Source organism: Chaetura pelagica, unplaced genomic scaffold (assembly GCF_000747805.2).
Source record: "Chaetura pelagica isolate M959 unplaced genomic scaffold, ChaPel_1.0 scaffold634, whole genome shotgun sequence".
Classification (NCBI taxonomy): Eukaryota; Metazoa; Chordata; class Aves; order Apodiformes; family Apodidae; genus Chaetura; species Chaetura pelagica.
The window spans coordinates 320,086-332,293 of NW_009953085.1; the positions used below are offsets into that span (position 1 = coordinate 320,086).

Genomic DNA, 12,208 nt, shown 5'->3' on the forward strand with positions numbered 1-12,208 from the left:
TACAAAGGATGCTTCATGGAGGGAGAGGCCTTTATAACATGCCCTCATTCTCCAGTTTGTACCCACCCACACACATACATGTTTGGGATTAAACAATGTATTTTTAAAGCCTCCATTTACTTTTCAGGATATATATTTGTTTATTAAGTTGTTGCATTCATCAACATGCATGTTCTGCTCATGTTTAAGAAACTCAGAAAATGAACCAGTCACCCCTATGTGAAAGTCCTCTAGAGAAACTGTTTACCAGGGAGGTAACTTAACTCAGCAACCTGCTAACAGCCCAACTTTCTCAAGTCTGCAAGTTTGGAACATGCAGCTCTCTGAAGTGCATGGTCCTCTTCCCCTTCTATTTTTCTTCCTTTTTTTTTTTCTTGTCAGTTTTTTTCTTAAGTGACTATAATCTTAACCTTGCAAGTGAAATGTTTCCTGTTCATATTCACATTTTAGTAATTCAAAACATGATTCCCTTTTTCTACATACATCTGATTTTCTTCAGCTTTGGGGCACAGCTCAATACTGCTGTAAGTGAGGTTTCACAAGCTGCTAAACCAGAGCCACTAAGTCTGACCTCATGACTTCTGTAGTACTACTGCACTCAAAATAATCTTGGAAAGTAAAATTTACAAGGAAACATACACGAGTGGAGCTTCTCATACCCCACTTGAAACTGAATGGGAATTTGATATATAAGCCCTTCATGTATTTTTAAAAATCCAAGGCTTATAATTTGTGGTTGGATATAGTAAATGACTGCTTCTCTTTCAAAATACTAATCTCAGTATTATAATGATCCATTTTGAATGGTCTCATCTCATTTATTCCATTTGGTATTACTTGAACAAGAAATGTGTGCTATAACAAGAAATTAACAAAATCTGCCTTAAAAATGTAAGAAAAGGATCAATTTTCCCCTCAATGCTATGCACTGTCAGCAGAAGTTAGATATTCACAGTGTGAAAAGTAATCTTCACTAACTTAGTGAGGCAAATATAGGTTGTTAAATGTCAACCCAAGGGTGGGAATAGTGTTAATATGAAGGAAATAGGATCACAGACACTTCCTGAGATGAGGATATATACAAGCACCTGATTCTAAACAGAAAATTGAAAATAATGTTTATGTAATCTGGTTTTATGTCTATTTTTCCATAATATAGTAAAGCTATCTGAAGTGTCATTATTATGAATTTATCTCATTTTCCTTATTTATTTTTGGGAGCCTTATGAGACTAGGATAAGTAGTGGAAATTGGTGGGCGCCTAAGGATGTTGGATGGCAAATAAAAAAGTACCAAGAGTTCAAAAAAATTATCCTAAAAACATTCAGCTGAAGTAGCTGAAAAATTAGCAAGTCCCATCACCACATACCAGTTAGCAAGGAAAGTGGGTTGTAGCTGTCTCTGGGGAGCTGAGAAGAAACCCACATTACTATTTTTAGTTGTATTTTTCCCCTGAGCAAGAATAAAAATACAGAGACTAGAAGATGGCAAACCAGTGGCTAGAAATTTACCATGAGTTTACTCTTCGAGGTATGTTTGTTTTTCCCTTAGAAGTAGCAGGATTCTTGGAGTTCTTCAAAACCCAAGCAATTCCCTAGATCTGAGAGCAATCCCCCTGAGCAATTTGTGGGGGAGAAGACACTGAAGTTGTGGGTCAGTATTTCCACTCTATTTCTTTAAGTATCCCACTGCTGTGGTATTACTGTTTCTGGGAACAAGGGGCTGCTGCCAACATCTTTACACTCATATTTCTGAAAGGGGAGTTGTTGTCCCCTTTGAACAGTTCTAAGGAAGGGACTCAAGACTTCTTGAGTCTGCAAGAAGAATGTTGCAAAGTTGATGGTCCCTTCTTTACATCCTATCTGTTTATGTACACCCACCTGCAGACACTAGCATCCAACCCAGAGGATATTTCGGTGATTATAACTGAACTAGTCTTAAAAAAACTATGCAATATACCATAATTATAATATCTCACCAGTAAGGTTGTTTATGCTCTTTTCCTTATTTACTGCTTGAATGAACCTAATACATTTGAAATTATGTTTTAGAAGAAGTAAGATACTGTGTAACTGGTGGTATTTCGCTGCAGAGTAACCCCTGAAGGGATTTGTAATCCCCTGGTACTAACATCATTTAATAGTGAGCCAAATTTAATAAAAAGCTCAGTGCTATGAACACAGCTTCATATTCAGCCTCATTCTGTTTTAGTTAGCATTGCCTAGTAATTAATTATTATTCTGTATTAATGCTGTCAATGACATCCAGAGGCCAGCCTAAACACACTGGAGCTGCTGGCAGCAGCAGCACATCTATGTGCAAGTATTTTGTTCTCTCTCTAGAAATGTGCTGCAGTGTCTCTTAAAAGATCTCGTAGTAAGACTTTTCCTCTGTAGCAAAACACAACAGGACAGTACACACTGGACATCAGTCAAAGATGCACAGTGACACATAGATTACTAATTACTATTAATGTTTACAGGATTTGGAATGTCCCAATTGATCTTGGCACTGAAATGTGCAGTCGCTTAAATTGCTTGTCACCTTTGCTGTATCCTGGGTCTCATTGAGAATCTCATGTGCAATTAACTGTAATTGCTATACTGTACTTATTCTATAATGTACAATACATAACTGTTTTTTTGCTTGGATCTCAAAATTGGGGACTTAATTGCTTACAAAAAGGGTGGGGGCTTTTTCAGAGTAGAGAAATACAAATATTTTAACATCGTTTATTTTCCAAACTCTGAGTCCTCCAGTACTTGAAATCACATTAACTTCAGGAAAAGTAATGACACGACAGGTAAATCTGCATTAACAACTTTGCACAATGAGAGGAGCTGGATTTGCTGCACCCACCATTCTGGTTACAGAACCTGCATATCCCCGTTGTGCTGCTACCAGCAGTGAAGCTCATGCCAGCTGAAGGCAGGCATCAGGCAAGCCTAGAGCACTAAGTGCAGGAGGGCCCTGTCTCCACATTGCCAAACCCTGGAGTTCAGCCTTGGTCCCACCAGCAGGAAAATAGCATCAAACACTACCAGCAGTGGTGTGTCTCATTCAAGGGAGCACCAACAGGCTCCAAGTACAGATACAAGGCAAAGCTACCATGACAAGAGTCATTCCCCCTCCCTCCTCCAATGCTGAATCCCTAATGTGGACACATCCTATGTTATTAAGGAAGACTCCAGCTAAAAATGGTGAAACAAATTGTTATGCCATCTGTAACGTGGGGCAATTGTTTTCTGCATGTGGAACTGTAGAGTAATTCTTGAAAGCAATATATTTCCTCCACATATTCTAGGTTATAAGGTAGAAGAAGCACTGAATCACTCATGTCAATTCATCTGCCAGTTTAGCCTGGCAGGATGTTTTGCTTAAACAGCCAGAGCTCCAGAATTAACATGGTCTAGAAACCTCAATTAAAGAGTGAGCTTTGCCAAGAAGCAGTCTAGGACAGCAAAATATTGAAGCCCTTTGTACAGAAAGAGGACAGGACTCAGAAAAAAATGTCCTTTATGGGAATGGAGAACTCTATTGTCTCCTGATACCACCCAAGGTTTGGATGTTGGTGCACAGGTCTGTTTTTCAAGTTTAGACTGCCAGCATCTGAGCCTTTCATTTCATAGTGGATTGAAAGGAGCAGCTAAACAGAAGTTTTCTTGCTGTCCTTTTTAAAGCAGAGAATGCTCTTTAGTGCCTCATATTAAGAAACTAGCTCTTCTGATTTTTCTGGAGAAAATAATTTCAGGAGATAAGATACAGATGTAGCTAAATTAATCAATGAAAATGCAAATCCAGTACAATGAGAATGTAGATTCCACTTGCTGCGAGCATAAAATCCTCCAAAAATATGGCAAATAATGACAATTGTACATCTTAAAAAGTAGAAATTTCTTCTGTCACAATAAAGGATACAAACAGAGACTATTTTATTTGAATTTGCTTTGCCTACTGCAAGTGCCTAGAAAAGCCTAAATATCATGGGCTCATTTCCAGCACATTCAAACTAATTTAGAGCTTTCTTTTAATCCAGTTAATTATTCTGCTAGTCTCCATTCAAATAATTATCAGATTAAACTCCTTATATAATACAAAAAAAATGCTGTTTTGACAATAAAAGATTGCTGCAGAGTTTGCTTTATAAGAAAGCACAGCAAGATTAAAATCTGCAGAATTCAGAGTTAAAAGAGCCTATTAACTTTGATAGCAATTACTGGTACACGTGTATCCCACAAGAAGATGGGGTATATTACATAGCGTATGGAACACCACTGCAAATCTTTACCATAGAAATCATTTATGATTGTACATAAATACCATTGTTTGGATTTTCTGCTTGGATTTTCCAGCTTTGTCACACCTATCAAAAAAAAAAAATTCTGTGTTTCATTTTTCTTATTAGAGATGCTGATTTTTTTTTGGTGTGGTATTTCAGGCTTACTGGGATCTGCTCTGAAAGAAAAAAAAGGATTTTTTTGTTTTACTACCTAAGAACTGATGCTCAGCAACCCCTTGATGCTGCCAAGCACAGTGACATGGCTTTTCAGTTGTCTGTACCACTTTCTTTCTGCAAAGCTCTGTTCATTGTGTCAGCTGATACTTCACACGTGGTGGCAATATGCCTGTTGCCTCATGGAGAGCAGGTGCATTTGGACAGATGACAGCTTTCTCAGAATGCAATAATTTCTCAATTATTTCATTAACTCATTTATAACTAGATTATTCAAAAAAGCCATACCATCTGTTTAATGGATCGAAATCTTGCTTGTGTGCTAAGCAATGCTTTTTAAACCCTGCATCCCTTCTGTGGAGTTGCAGGCTTTCACTAGAAGCAACTGGAAAGTTGCTAGACTCAAAATTAGAAATGAGAAGATCCAGGTTCCATTTTTTACTTTTGAACTGATGTTCCTAATTTCACCTTGAGCAAGTATGCTGCATCTTGGTTTCTGTTGCCTATTTGTAAAAATATGTTTTAATAACTTTGACATTTATAAATGGAGGGGAAAAGCTTCTTAGTGATAAACAGTTTAATTATTGTGATGATTGAACAGCTTTGTTCTACAGCTAGTTGAAAATGGGGATAGATAAACACTACAGTCCTCCAAATATCATAGAATCATAGGGGTTGGAAGGGACCTTTGAAGATCATCGAGTCCAACCCCCCTGCTGCAGCAGGAACACCCAGAGCACATCACACAGGAACATGTCCAGGTGGGTTTTGAGTGTCTCCAGCAAAGGAGACTCCACAACCTCTCTGGGCAGCCTGTTCCAGGGCTCTGTCACCCTCACAGTAAAGAAGTTTTTCCTCATGTTGAGCTGGAACTTCCTGTGTTGTAGCTTGGTGCCAGTTCCCCTCATCCTATCACAGGGCATCACTGAAAAGAGACAGGCCCACTGTTGACATCCACCCTTCAGATATTTATAGACATTAATAAGGTCCCCTCTCAGTCTTCTTTTCTCAGGACTAAACAGCCCCAGTTCTCTCAGCCTTTCCTCATACAACAGATGTTCCAGCCCCTTAATCATCCTTCTAGCCCTCCCTTGGATTCCTTCCAGCATATCCCTGCCCCTCTTGAACTGGGGAGCCCAGAACTAGACACAATACTCCAATGTGGTCTTACTAGGGTTTCCAAACATATTTGTTGCACTGTGTATATTCCATTAACATTTTTCAGATTTAGATTTTCTCCTGGTTGTTTTAGCTGTGTGTGTCCAGGCACTCAGAGAAAGTACATGCAAAATTTTAGTGCTTTCTTTTCCCCATTCATGTAATATTGTAAGTTACTGGAGAAAAATATTTATTTTGAATGGACCTTCCTGTCATTATCAGAGAGGGCAGAAGGGATGCTGTTAGTTGATGGACAGTGATTATGAATACATCGTGCATCAGAGAGGTAGTCTAAACACTTGGACAAGAAAGGTGTCAGATAACCCCTTATCTTAATCACTCCTAAATAATTACACTCCTGGGCATACAGTAAGCCTGCATCTAGCTGCTAGTAAAAATCAAGGTATCTTAGGTGCAGAGAGGATTTATTTTTGTAATTCTAAAGTCACTGTGATGAGTCAACTGAAGACTTTCTCACAGAATAGAATCATTTAGGTTGGAAGACCCTTAAGATCATCAAGTCCAACCAATAACCTTACACTGCCAAGTCCACCACTAAACCATGTCCCTAAGCACCACGTCTACACGTCTTTTCAGTACCTCCAGGGATGGTGACTCAGTGCCTGTATGATGAAGGAGGGAAGCTTGCCTTTGGCAATGCTTTCTCACACAACTCATCACAACTCAGTTGAAACAGACCGAGGTCCTTCCAGCAAACTGTGGCTCCATTCTTACAGATCTGAGAGTTGCTGTCACCTTCAATATTTATTTTACTCATCAGAATTCAGTAATTTTTAAAACCACCAAAGCCTTAGAGGCAACATCACTTATTAAACTTATGTCAGTGATCACTTTCTATGAATGTAATACATAGTTCACAATCTTAGCTTTCCACCCACGCTGGTATATCTTAGACTTGGGATTTGCATGTGTGAGTGTGTATGTCAAAGGGGAGGGATGAAATGAGGGATGAGAAGAAGAAAATGCAAAGGAAACACACAAACCAGTGTAAATTCCTGTGGAGCCATCAGCCCGAGTTTGCAGTGTTTGGAAAACAGGATGTAGGAACCACTCCTGTTCATTGTCATTGCGGGAAATAGATAAAAACATTTAGAACATTTTCAAAATAGTAACTTAATTTTTTAATTGCTTAAGATTTTTAGATGAGTTGAAGTAACACACTTCACAGTGTGATTGATAGTGGTAAATAGAGTTCAACAGGCAGTCATTGCTCTAAATGACTTCTTGTATAAAATGTAAGAGCTTCTGATCCTTTCAGTGAGTCTCTGGTGTTCCTAAGTCACTGTTTCCTTACTTGTGCAAAAAGGCTCGCAGTATTTCTTAAATATCAAAATAAAAACACTTCTTGCTTTCCTTAGGTGCAAAATGCACCATGAGGCCACTTGCAGCTTTTGAATTCTCCAGACAGAGGCAAAGCTAATGTGTTAAGTTACCATCAGCCTTAAAACCTTGCAATGTTGAAGCGTTAGTATCTTGACCTTTATGTCAAGATGCATGAAAAACACATTAACTTCTGACTCAGCAGGCCTTTCATATAGGTGTAAGGGCAAAAGTAAGCTGTTTTTGCAGAAAAGCTGAAACATCTTAATCTCAACAGCTGCCAAGATGTCTAGCCTTAATGAATTAGTTATTAATACTGTTCTTTGGCACTTATGTTATAATCTGATTATTTCTATAGTACATGGCTATGGATATTCTTGTCAAGAAAGTACAACTGGGACTGGCAAATTTAACAACACATAAGGTTGTATCACACTTTCATCTTTGTCCCTTCTAAAGATTTTTTTTTCCCTATGAACCCAACAGGTTCTCAAAAACTCCTGACCTTTCATAGTAACCATGTAGTAGGGCCACATTTCTCCTGTATAACTGCCCCATTTTACTCAAGAAAAGGCACATTAATATATTATCTTCACCCTGAAGGTATCTCTACAGTCAACTATAGCACAGCAAGCTGCCTGCCAGTCAGAAAGCCACGTATTTGGATGCCTTCTGCATGATATGCAGTAAAAATACCAACAAACTTTCCAGAAAGTACTTGTTGGGCATGAAGGTTATTACAAACCTCCTCAATACCAAAACCTGACTGCATGCATTTCTATAACCCAGTCTGCACTTTGGGAACACTCACTGAACAACAGGGCTAGACTCCACTGCTTTCTTCTCACTAACAAATATTGATCAGGATAGGTCCATTTATCTGGGATGGTAGGGCATCTCTCTCTGGTACATATTGTTTAATATCTGCTTTATTGGTCATAATAACAGCGTATCAGCTTTCCTCTCCATAAGACTAGTTAAATACAAGAAGAAAAACCCCCTCAAGCTCTCCAGTTTCAATTTTATATTCACAACTAAGTACAAAGTGCAATTGTGTTGTTCACAAGAAAGCTTCAAAGAGTTGTTGCTACTAGTTCTTTTTACAGATTCCTTTTAATATAAGGAATGTCTTGCACAACTGTGAAATTAAACCCAGGAAATCAGAAATACTGATACATTTGATTCTTACACAAAGTATTCAATATTTAGTATATGCTTTGCAAAAATAAGCAAGTTGAAGTTCTCCTTTGAATTTGGATTTTCCAAGATTAGGAAGGCTTCCAAGAGCATCTCAGCATTAAAATAATCACTTCCTAGAAATGAAAAAGCAGAAGTCTGAATGATCTTTTTTTATCAATTCTGTTTCTCAATTCTATTCTTTAGCTGTTACATTTTCTGCTCTTACTTTCTTTATCCAATTCCATATCCATTCTACAGTTTTCCCTTAGAGAGTATTTTAGACAGATGGTATTTCCAGAATTACCCACTAGTAACAGTCTGTAGAAGCCTTGGACTTGTTTCTTTTGCTCTTTGGAGATGAGGAGCGTGGATGGAAAAGAAGTATAGACCTTTTTTTTTCCTAACAGGAAATTCATAGTAAACTTGATCTGATTGTAAATTACTAATTCATTATCATACCTAGTAGTAAATATCCCTGACAGGAAGACTTCCATCACACCCTAATACATACAGATCAAACTAAAATGCTTCATTTTATAAAATGGGAACCCTAAGTTTACACAGAACAAGAGGTACATGATATATTCACTGTGGCTCATTTTCTGAAATACTTAAAAAAAACAAAAACAAAAAAAACCCAAGCAGCCAGTGTGAGCATTACAGTGCATCTTCAACTGAGAAAAGTAAATGCTTTCAAAACTGTCTTTATTTCCCTTTATGCCAATAGCTGTCTCCTAAAAAAAATATTATAATCAGTTTAAGATGCTAGTGATATGTCATAGTTTACTCTTCTGTAACAATCTAGGACAATCAGTTTCCATGAAGAAGTCCTAACCAGAGCAGTTTTATAATATTGTAAACTCTCTTTCTATTCTGGATACTATGTAGAGAGGAGAGTGCAATCATTCAGGGGAAAAGAAAAACAAAACATAAACAAAAAAACCCAAAACAACCAAACACAACCAAGAAAAAAAAAAAACAAACAAAAAAAAAACTCATCCCCTTTGGCTCATGAAGGTCAAGGTAAGCAATAAAATTCCTCTTTACCCACGTCAATCTATGTATGCAACTTTCCCGGAGTCCCCCATGAGGTTTCAACAGTCCTTGCAACCTTTTTATGATCTGCCAGTGTACAGAAATGCTCTTCCCTAAATGTAAAGAAAGGCTTGTAAATATTGAACCACTGTGATGTGCCAAGCTCTCATAATACTGGCTTGGAGTAGTTTATTCTGAAAAGGAAGCTAATGAAATAATTGACCTCATTTCCATTCGAAGCAGTCTGACTTTAAAGAGAAGCTTCCACTTCTATTCTACATAAATTGCCCAGAGAGTAATGTTGTCTTCTTATTCCTTACACATTTATTTGCTTAAAAAAACTCCAATGTTCAGAAATAAGGTTCAAAAATACATAATTTTTTTTTTAGGTCATTGAAAGTTAGAAAGGCTAATGGTTTCCACTAGACTTATTTTTTCATAATATTGCATCATGTTCATTCAATTACAGATGTGTACATATCTCTATATGTTTACATATCCATGACTTTACATATGAATGTGAAATTTAAATTTTACTAAAGCCCAAAGTTTCCCTTAAACCCTCCAGTGATCTGTCCACATTTCCCATGGTCCTTTAAATATAATTTCACAGATTTTCCCACCAAAAGAAAGTATTTTTTAAACGTTTGGGTAAGTACTGTTTTTTGTTTGTTCTTCCCGGGAAAAGATTGTGCCCTAAAAGGGATGAATATTAAAAGGGGTTTGTTAAAAAAATGTAGAAAATATTGCTATTTCTTTATTCTTTTTCTAACATGTCTCTGTTACTGTTGTTTTGAACAATTTGGTACAGTTTTGCTGGACAGTTTTATACAAGTGGGAAATGAAATGCTGCTCTGTCATTTCTTTTAGTGCTCTCAAATGTTTGTTCACTATTTATTGCAATTTACCAGGCTTTCCAGAACTATAATGGAATTTAAAGCTCGTTGGCATGGTTGTAAGGGACTGTTTGCTCTTCCTCCATAAGCTGGGGACTTCCCGCAACTGGCTATAAGTTGCAGAAATAAATGGCAATTTCTCTTCATTATTATTCATAAGGTCATAGCATTCAAGATTAATGTGGGCTCTCATGGCTTATTCATGACAATGATCACAAATCTTGAAAGTTTCATACTTCTTAGCAGATGCAATTTGTCCAAAAATTTCTCCTGGAAAGTGTAGTTCTTTTATATCCATCCTTCATGTTCATTTCTCTATTAAAACCTTTTCCTTCTTCCAGTGAGGGAACATACTCAGTATTTGCCAAGCATGAATAGTGACTTTCTATGACTAGATGAAAAGTCAGATTCCCCCAAAACACTACGAACTACTGTTTTCCATCTCCTAAAACTAACCAGAATAAACATTTGCAATGTATTAATTAGCAAGTCAGTTCAGTTTGTGAAAGATCCTACAAGAAAAAGAAAATTCTAAGTGGTCATATATTGCCGTGGTCAATTTGCAGTATAAGTGAATGCCCCAAAATGTACTTCTCACTCAACCTATCACCAGCTTCTCTTTTTAGCTAACAAGCTATAAACATATTGCAGAATTTCATATTTGGTCGCTCCAGCTATGTTTCCTCTGCTGTAAATGTAGTGATTGTGCCTGACAGATGTGATGGAGCTGTTCAAGCCATCCCCATGTCACATTACACACTGTCTGGCATGGTGTCTTTAAAACCTCTCTTCTGTTATTAGTTATGGAATGTTATTTTTTTTTTCAGATTATACTATATAATAATTTTTGCTGGATATTACAAGACCAGCTGTAGACAGTAATTTTACTTGTTTTATCAGATGTGCAAAGTCCTTCTGCAAGGAGAATATTGTAACAACCAAAGAGGATTAAGTCTGAGGCATGAAAACCTGGATAAAACTTGGTACAGTCCTGCATACATAGTCATGAGAAGTTTTCTTTTCTACTATCCTTTCTCTGTATTCATGTTTCTTGGGAAACACAAGCTTTAGTTTTCACAAGAGGAACAGCATAATTCTTTGTCAGTAGATAGTACTGCAAGATGTCAGAAAGAAAAACACAAGCTCTTGAACATATGACTCCCCTCAACTGTGTCTTTAGAATCACTGCTCATTCAGCCAGCTGTCTGATTAGTAAAGACATTTTTTGTCACTAACAAACTCGAACAGAGTAGTATGTCATCTAAGTTGTCAAGGAAATTTGCTTTAAATACAGACTAAATATTTTAAGAGGAAACTGATGTTCAAACAAGTAAAAATTCTTTTTAGAACAGGTTTTCTTACTGGATTACAGATGTTAAGCTTTATGATAGAAACTGATCAGTTTTCTTCAGCAAATATATTTCTGAGTGTTGTGCTCACCTACAGTTTTGATTGCAATTAATACACTCAGTATGAAGTCACATGACCTGAATTACAAACAAAACTTTTCTTAAGAAAACCCACAATCTTCCTGCTGCTACAAAGGAAAAAAAAGAATATTGTGTTGTTTTGAATCCTTTTTTTCCTGTTTATGGATGTCCATGAACAATTTGCTTTATTTATTTTTTTTGCTTAGAGGCCTAACTTCGTGATCTTGCCAATAAACTATTATGTCAATTTTGTGCCAGTTTTGAATTATATTGCAGCAACTTCTGCTGGAAAAATATTCTAAGCAAACAAATATTTTAGTTGTATTTTGTATAGCATTTAATAATTCTGATTTCATATTGAAATTTTAGAATATATGTAAATTTAAACTAATTGATAATTACCTTGGTGAAGTCCTAAGACTGTATTTTATTGATCTAGTTCATTTATGAAACTCAGTTAATTTTAAGCAATACTTTAAAAAAAAATACAATGTAGCCTAAGCAAAGCAGATTAAGATAAAGCACAAAAAAAACTGTATAAACTGGAATTTTTAACACTATTTAGGAATTAAAATATATGCAAGTCACTCAGAGGACTAAAACAGTGTCTTAGCTTTACACACCCTAAGTCCCTACCTTTAGAATGTAGAACACACAACATGCAAAACCTAGTCACTAAAAGCAAGTAACATCCTCAAGTAGTGGCAAAGTTGCAA

The 12,208-nt window shown here is 36.7% G+C and overlaps 1 protein-coding gene across 1 annotated transcript in view; it reads left to right on the plus strand.

Annotated features, from left to right (window-relative positions):
• SYT9 (synaptotagmin IX) overlaps window positions 1–12,208 on the plus strand; it is a 121,980-nt gene that overhangs the window by 70,982 nt on the left and 38,790 nt on the right. The window lies entirely within an intron of this gene.